Source organism: Lissotriton helveticus, chromosome 7, assembly GCF_964261635.1.
Source record: "Lissotriton helveticus chromosome 7, aLisHel1.1, whole genome shotgun sequence".
NCBI lineage: Eukaryota > Metazoa > Chordata > Amphibia > Caudata > Salamandridae > Lissotriton > Lissotriton helveticus.
Genome location: NC_136068.1, coordinates 1,649,168,819 through 1,649,184,690, shown reverse-complemented (window position 1 = coordinate 1,649,184,690; position 15,872 = coordinate 1,649,168,819). Strand labels below are relative to the sequence as shown.

At 47.3% G+C, this 15,872-nt stretch overlaps 1 long non-coding RNA gene across 1 annotated transcript in view; it reads right to left on the bottom strand.

The window, feature by feature from the left end:
- Nucleotides 1-691: 691 nt before the first annotated feature.
- The window catches only part of LOC144767588 (uncharacterized), a 29,456-nt gene continuing 14,275 nt past the window's right edge, over nt 692-15,872 (bottom strand). The window contains exon 3 of the long non-coding RNA XR_013598271.1: nt 692-825. This is a non-coding gene — a long non-coding RNA (uncharacterized LOC144767588). The remainder of the gene's footprint in view (nt 826-15,872) is intronic.

The following is a 15,872-nucleotide window of genomic DNA, read 5'->3' as shown; positions in this document are numbered from 1 at the left end:
GGGCGAAAGCCTGTCTGGGAACATGTCACACACTTAAGGTACATGTCCAATCTTTTACCTACAATGCACCCTGCCCATAGGGCTAGCTAGGGCCTACTTTAGGAGTGAATGACATGAATGTAGTAAAAGGGGGGGTCACAGACATTGCATACACTTTAGGTGCCAAGTCACAGCGGCAGTGACACTGCGCGCACAGGCCCTGCAATGGCAGAGGCCTGAGATAGGTTTGAAAGGCTACTTTGGTGGGTGGCGCAATCAGCGCTGCAAGCCAACCGGTAGCATTTAATTTACCAGCCCTGGGTATCTGAGATACCACTTCACAAGGGACTGACAGGTAAATTACATAGGCCAAGCAGGTGTAGACCATTCTTACCATATTTGACACAGAGTGTGCACGCACTTTGAAATGGACAGCAGTGCTAAAGTGCCCAGAGGCCTAAAACCACCAACACCATGTCAGAAAAAAGGCTAGGAGAAAGGCAAAAAGTGTAGGGGTGACCCTGCAAAAAGGCAAAGTCCAACAGAAAACATTTGTCATATTGATACATTGTTAACAATAGTAGAACTTACTGGTTTCTGATGAGATCCCATCTGTCACTGGTTGAGGGGTCTGCAAAGGTGGTTGCCCAACAGGCATCTAAGGTGAGAACAAAACGACTGATGTTGAGTCCAGAAACCGTGATAGAAACGTACACCTTGTTGCTGTTGATATTCAAGGTCAGAGGAGAATCTATTGGCAGGTGGGTGTATTCCGCATCTTTGTGAAGCCTCAGACTAGTCAGGTAACTTCGACTGTCATTTGGCAGAGACAAGCTGATAATGTTGCTGTAAAATAAATAGACACGTACCATTTAGGAAGATAAAATGAACTTAGAAATATGTTAGAAGTATATTAAAAAGTATACAGCATTGCATGCTAACTGTATATTTAAATGAACTTGCAAACTCCTGGATTTGACCTAGTGAGCAGCCATTTAGGCCATAATCACCAACAAAGGGCAGCATTAGAATTCACTCCTAACTCCAGTTTATTTTAAGTGCCTTCAGACAAGAATTGGAATTGATATCAATTACTTTCATCCATACTAATATAATAAATAGAGAGCCCAAACATTTGGGGCGGGTAATCTTAGGAACCACAGCACCAATCACAACACCCAATACAGCGTTGGAAAGGGCAGTTGCAGCAGAAGGACATAGGCTATGCAGACGCCCACCATATACATTTAAAAGGTAAAAGAACCGTGCCAGAAAAGTAGTCCCTTGTGGGCGTGTCTGCGTTGTGCTGTGGGCATGTGCTGGGGGCGTGACAAACGCTGGGGGAGTGTGGTACGTTCCGCTCTTCATGCCATGTCTCATATCGTGTGCTGTGGGCGTGTGCTGGGGGCGTGGGCGTGTGCGGGGCGCGGGATAACGGAAAAAAAAGCGAGCTTTGTGCCCAATATTTCATTGTTTTTTTCTTCCCAGGTTCTGTACATTCCAGCTCCGGGTGCCACCCTGCTCCCTTTAAATACCCCTGCACCCCATAATCATAACCGACCCTTACTTCTTAAAATACCCCAACACCCTTAAATCTTAACCCTATAAATATACCCTGTACCCCAAAACCCAAACCTATCCCTAAACCCTAAAAATACCCCTGTACCCCGAAACCCAAACCTAGCCCTGAACCCTATAAATACCCCTGTACCTCAAAACCCAAACCCACCCCTGAACCCTAACAATACCCCTGTACCCCAAACCTAGCCCTGAACCCTAAAAGTACCCCTGTACCCCAAAACCCAAACCCTAAAATACCCCTGTACCCCAAAACCCAAAGCTAGCCCTGAACCCTTAAAATACCCCTGTACCCCAAAACCCAAACCTACCCCTGAACCCTAAAAATACCCCTGTACCCCAAAACCCAAACCTAGCCCTGAACCCTAAAAATAATCCTGCACCCCAAAACCCAAACCTACCCCTGAACCCTAAAATACCCCTGTACCCCAAAACCCAAACCTAGCCCTGAACCCTAAAAATACCCATGTACCCCAAAACCCAAACCTAGCCCTGAACCCTTAAAATACCCCTCTACCCCAAAACCCAAACCTACCCCTGAACCCTAAAAATACCCCTATTCCCCGAAACCCAAACCTAGCCCTGAACCTTAAAAATACCCCTGTACCCCAAAACCCATACCTATCCCTAAACCCTAAAACTACCCCTGTACCCCATAACCCAAAACTATATCTGAACACTTAAAATACCCAAACACCCCAAAACATATACCTAAGTACCCCAAAACATATACCCCTTTACCCATACTAACCTTATCCAAACATTTTAAAAAAACATGCTTTTACCATTAATGCATTTACAACGAATTTCGAGTTCACACACTACTGAACGCGCACTCTTAAGTGCATCAGCAGCGCACTGTGAATCGGAGCGTTTCACAGGCTTGTCACAGATAAGAAATGCTATCAAAACGAAATCCTACAAAACAATATACTACTGGCCGGCAGCAATTCATACCCGGACAACGTTGGGACGGGCTGCTAGTTTAATTATAAAATCGAATCATCATTTGATAAGATTTCATTTACATGAAATTCGAAAATCCTCGCTCGGCAGCACAGAAGAGAAACTACCCTGGAATCTGTTGACCTTCATAGCAGGTAGCTGGATGCTTTAAGGCAGAGGCTGGGGTGGGCATTGTAAGCCTATTTTGGCATCAAAGTCAAATTGTGTCACCAAATCTGCTAAGGGGGCCCACAAAGAATGGTGATGGATTAAACCCAGATCTGTTGACTGGGTGTGAGTGCTTGATTGGTTCAGATGCTCCGTACATCACCACCCCCTTTTGTACCGCTTTGTTCACCATAAGTTGGCAGGGTATGCTCAGACGTGAGTCTCTTGCTCACTTTGCCACTGGATTCAAGCAAGCCTGGCTGAAGACAGCTGAAATGCCAGAAACCGGTCCCAGGAAGCTTGTTTCTGGTCCAGGGAAGGCATGGCTTGGCAGTTCGGGCTGGACTGTTCCCATGAGGCACAGGGTCATACTGATTTGCATATGGCCATATCTGAACTGGGGTGGCTGAGTGGGCTAAAGAACGGTGATGTATTAAACCCAGATCTGTTGACTGGGTGTGAGTGTTTGATTGGTTCAGATGCTCCGTCCATCACCGCCCCCTTTTGTACCGCTTTGTTCGCCATAAGTTGGCAGGGTATACTCAGACGTGAGTCCCTTGCTCACTTTGCCACTGGATTCAAGCAAGCCAGGCTGAAGATGGCTGAAATGCCAGAAACCAGTCCTAGGAAGCTTGTTTCCGGTCCAGGAAAGGCATGGCTTGGCAGTTCGGGCTGGACTGTTCCCATGAGGCACAGGGTCAGACTGATTTGCATATGGCCATGTCTGAACTGGGGTGGCTGAGTGGGCTAAAGAACGGTGATGGATTAAACCCAGATCTGTTGACTGGGTGTGAGTGTTTGATTGGTTCAGATGCTCCGTCCATCACCACCCCCTTTTGTACCGCTTTGTTTGCCATAACTTGGCAGGGCATGCTCAGACGTGAGTCCTTTGCTCACTTTGCCAATGGATTCAAGCAAGCCGGGCTGAAGACGGCTGGAATGCCAGAAACAGGTCCACGGAAGCTTGTTTCCGGTCCAGGGAAGATATGGCTTGGCCGTTCGGGCTGGACTGTTCCGATGAGGCACAGGGTCAGACTGATTCGCATATAGCCATGTCTGAACTAGGTGGGCAGAGTGGGCTAAAGAACGGTGATGGATTAAACCCAGATCTTTTGACTGGGTGTGAGTGTTTGATTGATTCAGATGCTCCATCCATCACCACCCCCTTTTGTACCGCTTTTGGCCGCCATAAGTGTGGCAGGGTATGCTCAGACGTGAGTCCCTTGCTCACTTTGCCACTGGAATCAAGCAAGTGGGGCTGAAGACGGCTGTAATGCCAGAAACTGGTCCTCGGAAGCTTGTTTCCTGTCCAGAGAAGACATGGCTTGGCGGTTCGGGCTGGACTGTTCCCATGAGGCACAGGGTCAGACTGATTTGCATATAGCCATGTCTGAACTGGGGTGGCAGAGTGGGCTAAAGAACGGTGATGGATTAAACCCAGATCTTTTGACTGGGTGTGAGTGTTTGATTGATTCAGATGCTCCGTCCATCACCACCCCCTTTTGTACCGCTTTTGGCCGCCATAATTGTGGCAGGGTATGCTCAGACGTGAGTCCCTTGCTCACTTTGTCACTGGATTCAAGCAAGCCGGGCTGAAGACGGCTGGAATGCCAGAAACTGGTCCTCGGAAGCTTGTTTCCGGTCCAGGGAAGACATGGCTTGGCGGTTCGGGCTGGACTGTTCCCATGAGGCACAGGGTCAGACTGATTTGCATATAGCCATGTCCGAACTGGGGTGGCAGAGTGGGCTAAAGAACGGTGAAGGATTAAACCCAGATCTTTTGACTGGGTGTAAGTGTTTGATTGATTCAGATGCTCCGTCCATCACCACCCCCTTTTGTACCGCTTTTGGCTGCCATAAGTGTGGCAGGGTATGCTCAGATGTGAGTCCCTTGCTCACTTTGCCACTGGATTCAAGCACGCCGGGCTGAAGACAGCTGGAATGCCAGAAACCGGTCCTCGGAAGCTTGTTTCCGGTCCAGGGAAGACAAGGTTTGGCGGTTCGGGCTGGACTGTTCCCATGAGGCACAGGGTCAGACTGATTTGCATATAGCCATGTCTGAACTGGGGTGGCAGAGTGGGCTAAAGAACGGTGATGGATTAAACCCAGATCTTTTTACTGGGTGGGAGTGTTTGATTGATTCTGATGCTCCGTCCATCACCACCCCCTTTTGTACCGCTTTTGGCCTCCATAAGTGTGGCAGGGTATGCTCAGACGTGAGTCCCTTGCTCACTTCGCCACTGGATTCAAGCAAGTCGGGCTGAAGACGGCTGGAATGCCAGAAACCGGTCCTCGGAAACTTGTTTCCGGTCCAGGGAAGATATGGCTTGGCGGTTCGGGCTGGACTGTTCCCATGAGGCACAGAGTCAGACTGATTTGCATATAGCCATGTCTGAACTGGGGTGACAGAGTGGGCTAAAGAACTGTGATGGATTAAACCCAGATCTTTTGACTGGGTGTGAGTGTTTGATTGATTCAGATGTTCTGTCCATCACCACCCCTTTTTGTACCGCTTTTGGCCGCCATAAGTGTGGCAGGGTATGCTCAGACGTGAGTCCCTTGCTCACTTTGTCACTGGATTCAAGCAAGCCGGGCTGAAGACGGCTGGAATGCCAGAAACCGGTCCTCGGAAGCTTGTTTCCGTCCAGGGAAGACATGGCTTGGCGGTTCGGGCTGGACTGTTCCCATGAGGCACAGGGTCAGACTGATTTGCATATAGCCATGTCCGAACTGGGGTGGCAGAGTGGGCTAAAGAACGGTGAAGGATTAAACCCAGATCTTTTGACTGGGTGTAAGTGTTTGATTGATTCAGATGCTCCGTTCATCACCACCCCCTTTTGTACCGCTTTTGGCCGCCATAAGTGTGGCAGGGTATGCTCAGATGTGAGTCCCTTGCTCACTTTGCCACTGGATTCAAGCACGCCGGGCTGAAGACAGCTGGAATGCCAGAAACCGGTCCTTGGAAGCTTGTTTCCGGTCCAGGGAAGACAAGGTTTGGCGGTTCGGGCTGGACTGTTCCCATGAGGCACAGGGTCAGACTGATTTGCATATAGCCATGTCTGAACTGGGGTGGCAGAGTGGGCTAAAGAATGGTGATGGGTTAAACCCAGATCTTTTGACTGGGTGTGAGTGTTTGATTGATTCAGATGCTCCCTCCTTCACCACCCCTTTTTGTACCGCTTTTGGCCGCCATAAGTGTGGCAGGGTATGCTCAGACGTGAGTCCCCTGCTCACTTTGTCACTGGATTCAAGCAAGCCGGGCTGAAGACGGCAGGAATGCCAGAAACCGGTCCTCAGAAGCTTGTTTCCGGTCCAGGGAAGACATGGCTTGGCGGTTCGGGCTGGACTGTTCCCATGAGGCACAGGGTCAGACTGATTTGCATATAGTAGGTGTGAGTGTTTGATTGATTCAGATGCTCTGTCCATCATCACTCCCTTTTGTACAGCTTCAATCTAGTGGCACAGCGAGCGAGGGACGCATGTCTGGGCATACCCATCTCACTTCTATTGAAGGCAGAATATGGACTACCAAAATATTGTAAATGGAATTGTCATCAGATTAGCTGCTGAGGTCAGAGAATATAGAGTATTTCAATGATGTTCAGGGCCTTTATTTCCTAACTCGAGAATGGCAAAATACCTTATCACCGTGGGAGACCAAGAACTACTTAATATTTGCAAGGAATGTCTTCTCCCGAGGAAGGGTTTGATGTGACCTGAAATGTGTTTCAAGGCAATTTACTGAAATAATACGTATCTTCTCGGCTATGGATTCGAGTTGTTGCAATATAGTTAGCCAATAAAATGGCTATATTTAGTGCTCCATGATGAGGTCTATCTGTGTGGTCTATAAGTTGCAGGTTACATCATTCACAAAGGCAATTTAAAATTTACATCCTTCTGATGTCGAAAGATTAGTACCAATTTTAATTGAGTAATAATTGTATACACCTAAAGTGTTCTATGTTAAGCACTAACGGAAAAGCGCTATTTAAATAACAGAATATTATTATTATTATTGTAACTCATTTATATTTGTTTTTATATGTGACTAAGGTGTCCACTTTTCCATGGAAATTTGGAACTCATGAGAAAAGTACTAGTTAGTAATAATATGAAGTGCCAAGAAATGTAAAATTATTCCTCACTTTTCAAGCTAATTCATGTTGTCTCTAGAGGGTCATTAAGACATATACATTTTTGTGTATGTTTTTGGTAAATTCGTGTAAAGGTGCTTTGATTCATTTTAAAACAGCTTTCATTGCTTTAATTATGTTGAAAAAAATCTCTTGTTTTGACTTCGAAAACAAAGATGTATAGTGCATGATTACGTCCTGATAGTATATTCCAAGTGCAGAGGTCACGGATGTTCAATAATTAGTACTAACATATGAAGCAGTTTTTTCTAAAGGCAAACCAGATAACCACCGATTTATTTGTGTGTACTGGCTTAGGAAGCTGGCTATATTGGCTTGTATGAAAATGTCTAAGGGCCCTTATCAAGACGTGGTGTAATTGGTGTAATTAGAGAAAGTACAGTGTGTTGGCAGGATGTATTAGTGCACATACTACGGTGTGTCACTGTAAGAACATGGACATTGCCACATCATCAATCTCGGTTTGGTGTTCTGGGTGGTCTCCAATCTTGGTGTCCTGAAGAAAGATTTATTTTATTTAGTTATACAATTTTTAAAGCACTCTCAACCGGAGGGTATCAGCACACTGCCCAGAAAACGGTTTCAACCAATCAACTTGGATTTGCAGAGTGGCTATTCACTTGTGGGGGTATCTAGGGGCTGGGTTCTTACTTGAATCATTCAAAGAGCCAGGGCTTGGGTCTTTTTCTGAATTCAGGGAGAGAGGATGGTGTTTGGAGAGGTGCAGGGAGAGGTTGTTCCAGGATTTGGCAGCGAGGTAGGAGAATAAGCATCCTCAACTGTTGCTTCAACGAATGTAGGGAGTGTGAGCAAGGGCGAGGAAGGCAGAGCGTGTCTGGATGGTTATATATGGTGGTTCTGGGTCGTGGAGGGCCATGTATGCGTGTGCCAACATCTTGAATCAGCACATTTTTGGGAGAAGTGGAGCCCGTGGAGGCTCCTGAGTGATGTGGGTCTGTTTGGGGAGGTTGAAGATAAGTATGGCGGCTGAGTTCTGTATCGTTTGAAGTCTCTTCAGGAGTTGGGTGGTGAATCTTGCACAGAGCACATTGCCGTAGTCCCGCGAGCTGGTGACTAGGGCTTGCGCAGTAGTTTGCTTGGTGTTGTCGGGGAGCCATCTGAAAATCTTTCAAAGCAAGTGGAGAGTGTGGAAGCAGGCAGATTAGAGTGCTTTGATCTGGTGTTTCATAGCGAGTTTCCTGAATGATGCCGAGGTTTAGAGCATGGTCTGTCAATGTGGGTCCGAGTTCGGATGGCCATCAGGTGTCGTTCCAGGGGGAGGTGTTGTTGCCAACAGACAGCTCTTCCTTCTTGTCCGTGCTGCGGTACGGGCAGTTGATCTTTATCCAGTCCGTGATGATCGTCATGTAGTTGTGGAAGTTGGTCCTGGTGGTGGAGTGTTCTTCTGAGAGGGAAAGGATGAGTTGGGTGTGATCTGCTTAGGATATGATGTCGGCCAGGGGAGTCATGTACATTTTGAAGTAACAACTTTATCATATATATAAAAAGTAAATGGGTAAAGGATGATTTAACCAACAAGCGTTCAGAACATCAGAAGTGAAAATGTAGAAAATAGGGCACAACCAAGATAGCGAGCCAAAAGGGGAGAGGGTATATGCAGATAGATGAGTGAAGACTGGAGGTAAAGGGAAGCAGGTAGAAGGATCAGGAAGGGAAGCATAAACAAGTCAAGGGCCCAGGAAAATGTTGGTGTGTAGTAGACATGATCTTGTAAGGTAACAATGCGGGAAGGGGTTCAGGGGTGACTATGTATTGAAAAGGAAGTGGATGGAATATTCACTTTACAAGGAGGAGTTGAAAAAGGAGGAGGCAAAGGGAAGAGAAAGTATTCAAAACAGGATACAGAAATAGAAGAGTCCGAGTGATGGTAAATCTAGGAGCCAAATTACATATGACCAGGAGAAGTCCTGTATGCATGAAGTTTAAGCAGAGTAATTTTCATAGGGTCAATAAGGATTCCAGAAGTTTAATCTCCTCTGAAAGTCAGTTCTCAATCTTTGAGAAGGCTTCTGTGGCTGCAACCCTAGCATAGTAGATATAAATATAACATGTATTTGTAAAGCACACGTTCACCCGTGGGAATCTTGGCACTGAATATCAGATGTGAACAATTGTTACTTACCTGTAAACAGGTGGTTCTCCAGTATTGATGTCTTTCATAGATTCACATGCTTGAATATTCCCCGTCGTCGAAGTGGGAGTCCCACGGTATATAAAAAATAGCAATAATGCTAATATAACATAAATGATAACATCATATATAATAAAAAATAGAGATAATACATACTGTAAAACCTCTACAATGGTAACTTCCATAGGAAGACATTATAAAGAGAAAAACTCATTTGTAACATATCAGTGTCATTATGTTAGTCCAAACTGCAGCCAATCAGGCTCAAGCACCCTCTAGAACCTTCTCCTCAGAAGCTCAAGCCCTCAGATTTTTGTAGCACTAGTAATAATAGCGCATGAGGAGAAGAGAGCCTCTGAGGGGAGGAAGGGTGGGTCGCATGTGAATCTATGAAAGACACCAATACTGGAGAACCACCTGTTTACAGGTAAGTAACAATTGTTCACATCTGATATTCAGTGCCAACAATTGTTCTTCTCCAGTATTAGGGGTGTCTTTCATAGATTCACATGCTTGAATAGAATAGATAGCAGTAACTCCTTAGAACTGGGATTGCTAATAGATTCTTAAAATGAAGGCAAACATATAGCTTAAAAGCATATAGCAATCACAGAAAGAAAAGGAGGAGGGAACAGAGGCTCACCTTATTTAAAGAGATGGCGAAGCACTGCTTGCCCCACTGCGGTATCCGCTTCGTTGATGGAATCCAAACAGTAATGTCTGGTAAAGGTGTGCCTACTTGACCATGTTGCCGCCCGGCAAATCTGGTGTAGAGGCACTCCAGCAAACAAGGCGGTGGAGGACGCCATCGCTCTCGTCGAATGCGCCTTTACTGGACACTGTAAAGGCTTGCCAGCTTGTTGGTGACAGAAGGATATGGCTGCTGAGAGCCACCTTGCAAGTGTTTGTTTTGTCACTGAATGTCCCCTCCGCATCCTTCCATATGCCACAAAAAGTTGATCGGATTTGCGGAAAGGGGTAGTCCTTGAAATGTAAAACTTTAGACAACGTCTGATGTCTAAAGAATGAAGTCGTTGTTCTGCCGGTGATTTTGGATCCGGGAAAAAAATCTTTAAGAAGACAGGTTCGTTCAGATGGAAATCATTAGGCACTTTTGGCAAAAACGAGGGATTGGTACGAAGAGACACTCCATCGGGCTTAAATTGCAAATATGGAGGCTTGATTGTGAAAGCGTGAAGATCGCTTACACGACGAGAAGATGTTAGGGCTAAAAGCAATACAACCTTCCAGGTAAGAAATTTGGTGTCTGCCCTGTGAATTGGCTCAAAAGGAGGCTTCATGAGCTGTGACAATACCACGTTGAGCTGCCATGCTGGAGGAGGGCGTCTAATAGGAGGAAACTTTCTGAAGAGACCTTTAAAGAATTGTCGGATTATTCTGGATGAGCAGAGAGACGTCGAACCATCGTGTCTGAAACGCGAAATAGCTGCCAGAAAGACTCTCAAGGTGGCATGAGAGAGGCCAGACTGAGCAAGGCTCAGAAAGAAAGGCAAAAGCTGCTCCGGAGCAGAAGTGAGTGGATGGACATCTGATGCAGCACACCAATGGCAAAAACGTTTCCACTTCAGCTTGCACGTTTTGATGGTTGATGAAGCTCTAGCAGAAGCCAGAATGTCTATGCATTCCTGGGGCATATTTAAATTTGCGAATTCGAGGTATTCAGGTTCCATGCCCATAACTGAAGCGTGGTCGGGTCTGGATGGCAAATTCGACCCTCGTCCATTGACAGGAGATCTGGACGTGGATGCAGATGAATGGGAGCGCATTGGGATAACAGAAGAAGTTCTGAGAACCAAGCCTGTCTGGGCCAACGAGGGGCGATCAGTATCAAGTGGCAGGGTTGCCTGCGCATCTTCCACAACGTTCTCGGTACCAACGGTATTGGAGAAAATGCATAGGCGAACAGGCCGCTCCAATCCATGAGAAGGGCATTTCCGCTGGACTCTGGATGGGGATGCCAGCTCGCAAAGGCGGGGCACTTCCGATTCAGTGGAGTGGCAAAAAGGTCTATCATGGGATGACCCCAACGGCGGAAGACCATGTCCAGAGTAGGCTGATGAAGCTCCCACTCGTGGGTCGATGACGTGGACCTGCTCAACGAATCCGCTAGGATGTTTGAAACCCCCGGCAGATGGACCGCCGTCAAGGAAATTTGATGACGAAGAGCCCAATTCCAGATCCTTTGAGCTAGCCGAGACAATGGCTGAGATCTTGTGCCGCCCTGTTTGTTCATGTAGTGCATGCTGGTTGTGTTGTCCATTTGAACCAGCACGGACTCCCCTTGCACTACGGGCAAAAAGGATCTGAGAGCAAGGAAAATCGCCATCAACTCCAGTCTGTTGATATGCCAGGTTTGTTGTGTCGCCGTCCACTTGCCCTTGATTGAAAGGTCCAGGAGATGAGCACCCCAACCTTCCATGGACGCATCTGTAGTCAGTGTTAGATCCGGAGAATGGGCCAGAAACGAAACTCCTTCGTCCAGGTTGGATGGTTCTTTCCACCAAAGCAGACTGTCCTTCATGCGAGACGAGACTCGCACTAGGTCGTTGAAGGACCCTGACACTTGGCGCCATTGCAGGTCTTGTTCTTCCTGTATAGGACAAGTGCGTAGCCTGCAGTTCGGGAGCAGAGCGATGCAGGACGACGCCATCCCCAGAAATGACTTCAACGTTCGCACAGAAACTGACTGTTTTGAACGGATGGTGGTGACCAGACGTTCTATCTTCCTCTGTCGTTCCTGGGAGATGAAGGCTTTTGATATGCTCGTGTCTAGAATTGCTCCCAGGAAGTTTCTCCTTTGCAATGGTGCAAAATGTGACTTCTCCATGTTGATGGTCAACCCCAGTGACTCGAATGTCTGCAGGCAGAGACTTGTGTCGTGAGCCAGCTGTAGGGGGGATGGAGATTTTAGAAGGCAATCGTCTAGATAAGGAAAGATTTGCACTCCCTGAAGACGTAGATAAGCCATGACAGGGGCCAAGACCTTCGTGAAAACATGAGGTGCCGATCGCAGGCCAAAAGGCAGCACCTTGAACTGGTAATGCATATTGCCCACTTTGAACCTCAGAAATTGGCGATGGTGTTGGAGAATCGGCACATGAAAATAGGCGTCTTGTAGATCTATTGTTGTTAGGAAATCTCCGCTGCAGAGAAGCCGCAAGACTTCCGATAACGTCAGCATGCGGAAAGATTGTTGTTTCAGAAAGAAATTGAGAGCCCTCAAATCCAATATGGGCCGCCACTCTCCTGTCTTCTTGGCAATGAGGAAAAAACGTGAGTAGAAACCTGTCCCTTGTTGAGATATAGGAACCACTTCGACTGCACCTTTTAGTATTAGAAGACGAACTTGATGTTGCAATTCCCTGAAATGGGGAGGTGGCGGGCCTGATGGTGGAGATTGAGGAGGAAACTCTGTGAACTCCAAGGCATGACCCTTGCGAACAATGTCTAATACCCATTGGTCCGATGTTATTAGAGACCATTGGGAATAAAACTGCGAGATTCTCCCTCCAACTCCTTGCGCAACTTGAGAGTCATTGACGTTTGTTGGTGGAACCCCTATAATTTGACTTTCCTCTATAGGGTTTCGACTGTGGCTGGCGATTAGACTGTTGGTTGGAATAACGCTGATTTCCTTGATTGTACTGGCGGTACTGAGTGTGTCCTCCTCGAAAAGTGGTTGAAGACGAGCCTCGTCCACGTGCGCCACGAAAGGGCTGGTTTTTAAATTGCAAGGATCCTAGCGATTTTGCTGTATCGGTGTCTTTCTTTATTGACTCAAGCGCTTCATCAATGTGAGCGCCGAAGAGAGACTCACCGTCATATGGCATGTCGAGTATCTTCGACTGGACCTCCTGCCGAAATGAAGTGGATTTAAGCCAACCCTGACGGTGGAGCGCCGCAGCACTGGCAAGGATACGAAAACCAGTGCTCGCCACGTCAATCGCACAGTCGATCATTTCTTCTGATGCCCTCATGCCATCCTGAAGGATCTGTTGCGCCTCTGCTCTGGACGCTTCCGGTATCAGCGAAACCAGTGCAGAAATATCCGACCACATTTGCCGGTCGAAACGACCCAAAATGGCTAATGCATTTGCAGCACGAATTTTTCCCAATTGCGTCCAAATGTCGACCCTCTCGATCAGGCGGAGCGGTGATAGGAGTCGCCGGGTTACGGGACCGTCGCTGCGCTGCCTGCGTGACCACTGAATCTGGCTTAGGATGCGAGAGCAAACAAGCGGGGGAACCAGCCGGAGCTTTATATTTCTTTTCCAGGCGAGGGACTTGTGCCGGCAAGGAGTTAGGAGCATGCATGATCTTTATACCCTCTTTCCATACAAATTCTATAATAGGTATGGTGTGAATTTGTTTGTACGGTTGGTTTTTGAAATCATAGAGAAAACAGTCTTCCTGTCGTTGTGCTCTCGGTAATTTAAAGCGGTCCGCCGCTTTATTCATCAGCACATGGAAGCTTGCGATGTCAACCGGAGGTGAATCACCAGCATCTGCTTGCTGAGGAGAGGGTGTCTGTATCCAATAGTCATCGAATTCCGCCATATTTTGGCCCTGGTCTTCATCAGTATCCTGGGGTACTTCCCCTTCTTCTCTGTCCGACTCCTCCTCCTCTTGCGCAACAGGTTGCGGATTCGTGGGGATAGTAGGACGGGGTCGCTCTGGTTGAACAGTGTGCTCCGAAGAATGCTGATGGTTTGCAGGGCCTAGTGTGTCTGATGGAGCGGGGCCTGGTGTACCCTGAGGGGTTGGCGGAAATCTTCGACTGTAGTCGTCCAGCATATGCTGGAGGTTAGAAAACAAAGATACTGGAAATGATGCCATAGGAACCTGTACATATTGTTCGTCCTGTTGGTCAACTACCTCCTCCTCCTCGCCCTCAGAACTTGTGTCCTGACATTTAATTATTAATTCCGATGGACTATGTGCATCGTCAAGGACATCGTCGTCCCCAATAGATTCCGTTTCGTGATCAGTAGCCATCATTGGTGATGGTAGCTGGAGAGTAGGAGGTGGCAAGTGGAGAGTAGATTCCTTGCCAGAGGCCATGGAAGGCAGAGGCACTAGAGGCATAGTGGCGAAAGAACCCACTCCTGACGTGGATGCTGCATGTTCCGGCCGTGATCCCTGTGAAACTGCCGCAGCTGTAGCTGTCGCCGTCGACGAGGCAGTTGTTTCCACGGCGGGCGTCGACGATGTAGCAGTAAACGACGACGAGCGTTTAGGCTCTACCGTCGACGGTGCCGTCGTCGACGGAATCTTCGTCGACTGAATCTTCGTCGACGGAATCTTCGTCGACGGTACCTTCGTCGACGGTACCTTCGTCGACGGTACCTGCGTCGACGGTACCTTCGTCGACGGTACCTTCGTCGACGGAATCTTCGTCGACGGAACCGTCGTCATCTTCTTCGTCGACGAAGCCGTCGTCGACGAGCTGGTCCACGAAGCGGTCAGCGTCGACGGGACCTTTGTCGACGATGAACTCTTCGACGTCGACGAGGATTTCTTCGTCGACGGTAATTTCGTCGTCGACGAGACAATCGGGAGCGTGGACGAGATAGAGGAGATAGAAGCTCTCGTCGACGTAGAAGACGTCGACATAACCATCGTCGACGACAAGGAAGCAGACGTCGTCGTCACTGAAGTCGTCGACGAAGACAGCACAGCCAATCTCGTTGATGGAACGGTCGTCGACGAGCCCGTCGACGACCGCGGTGTCAGAACTGTGACAACACTTATAGAGGCTGGAAATGACGCCTGAGAGCCAGGTCTCGTGGGCGTAGACACAGAAACCAGAGGAGCTGGTGGTTGAACTTGTGCCACTGTTAAAGCTATCTTTTTCTTCTTCAAAAAAGGAGAAGGTAACTCCTGAACACTTCCACGCTTGGAAGCAACAGAAGAACAGCCTGACTGGAAACTTTCTGCGTCTGACAAAACATCCTCTTTATCCTGGAGGCGCTTCAACCATAGAAGAAGACGACCTTCCCTGTCTCTGAGAGTCTTAGCTGGAAAAGCTCTACAGAATTTACAGTCATCCACCTTGTGTTCAGGATACAAACAGTAAATACACTTTTGGTGGGGATCCTTCCTTGAAGAAAACTGAGCAGAGCTCAGGGAGACTCCCTTCACACGACGTGCGGTAGAAAATCTGAGGGCTTGAGCTTCTGAGGAGAAGGTTCTAGAGGGTGCTTGAGCCTGATTGGCTGCAGTTTGGACTAACATAATGACACTGATATGCTACAAATGAGTTTTTCTCTTTATAATGTCTTCCTATGGAAGTTACCATTGTAGAGGTTTTACAGTATGTATTATCTCTATTTTTTATTATATATGATGTTATCATTTATGTTATATTAGCATTATTGCTATTTTTTATATACCGTGGGACTCCCACTTCGACGACGGGGAATATTCAAGCATGTGAATCTATGAAAGACACCCCTAATACTGGAGAATAATTGTTATCCAACTCAGTGGTACTCATTTTATCAACCTCCGAAGGATGAAAAGCTGAGTGACCGCGCTGAGATTTGAGCCTGTGACCATGAGGTAAAACACAGGCCCCTACACTGAACGCATTTGTTCATTGAGCCTCCGAACGCTGCGGTCAGAGAAAGCACGGACTCAATATACTGCATCGGGTGCTTACTTCTGCTAATAAGGAAATACCACCACTTCAATGCATAGTGCCTCAAGCAATAAATGGAAAGTTAAGTACCGGAATTCATGCAAGGTCCCTCTTGAAACACAAACCTGTGCAAGGTGTGGAGAGATGTAAGCATGTAATCCATGTATGAAAGAAACATGGATTCAAATGTTAATCCCTAAACATGTGGTTTAACATGCGTTGCATAATTGTA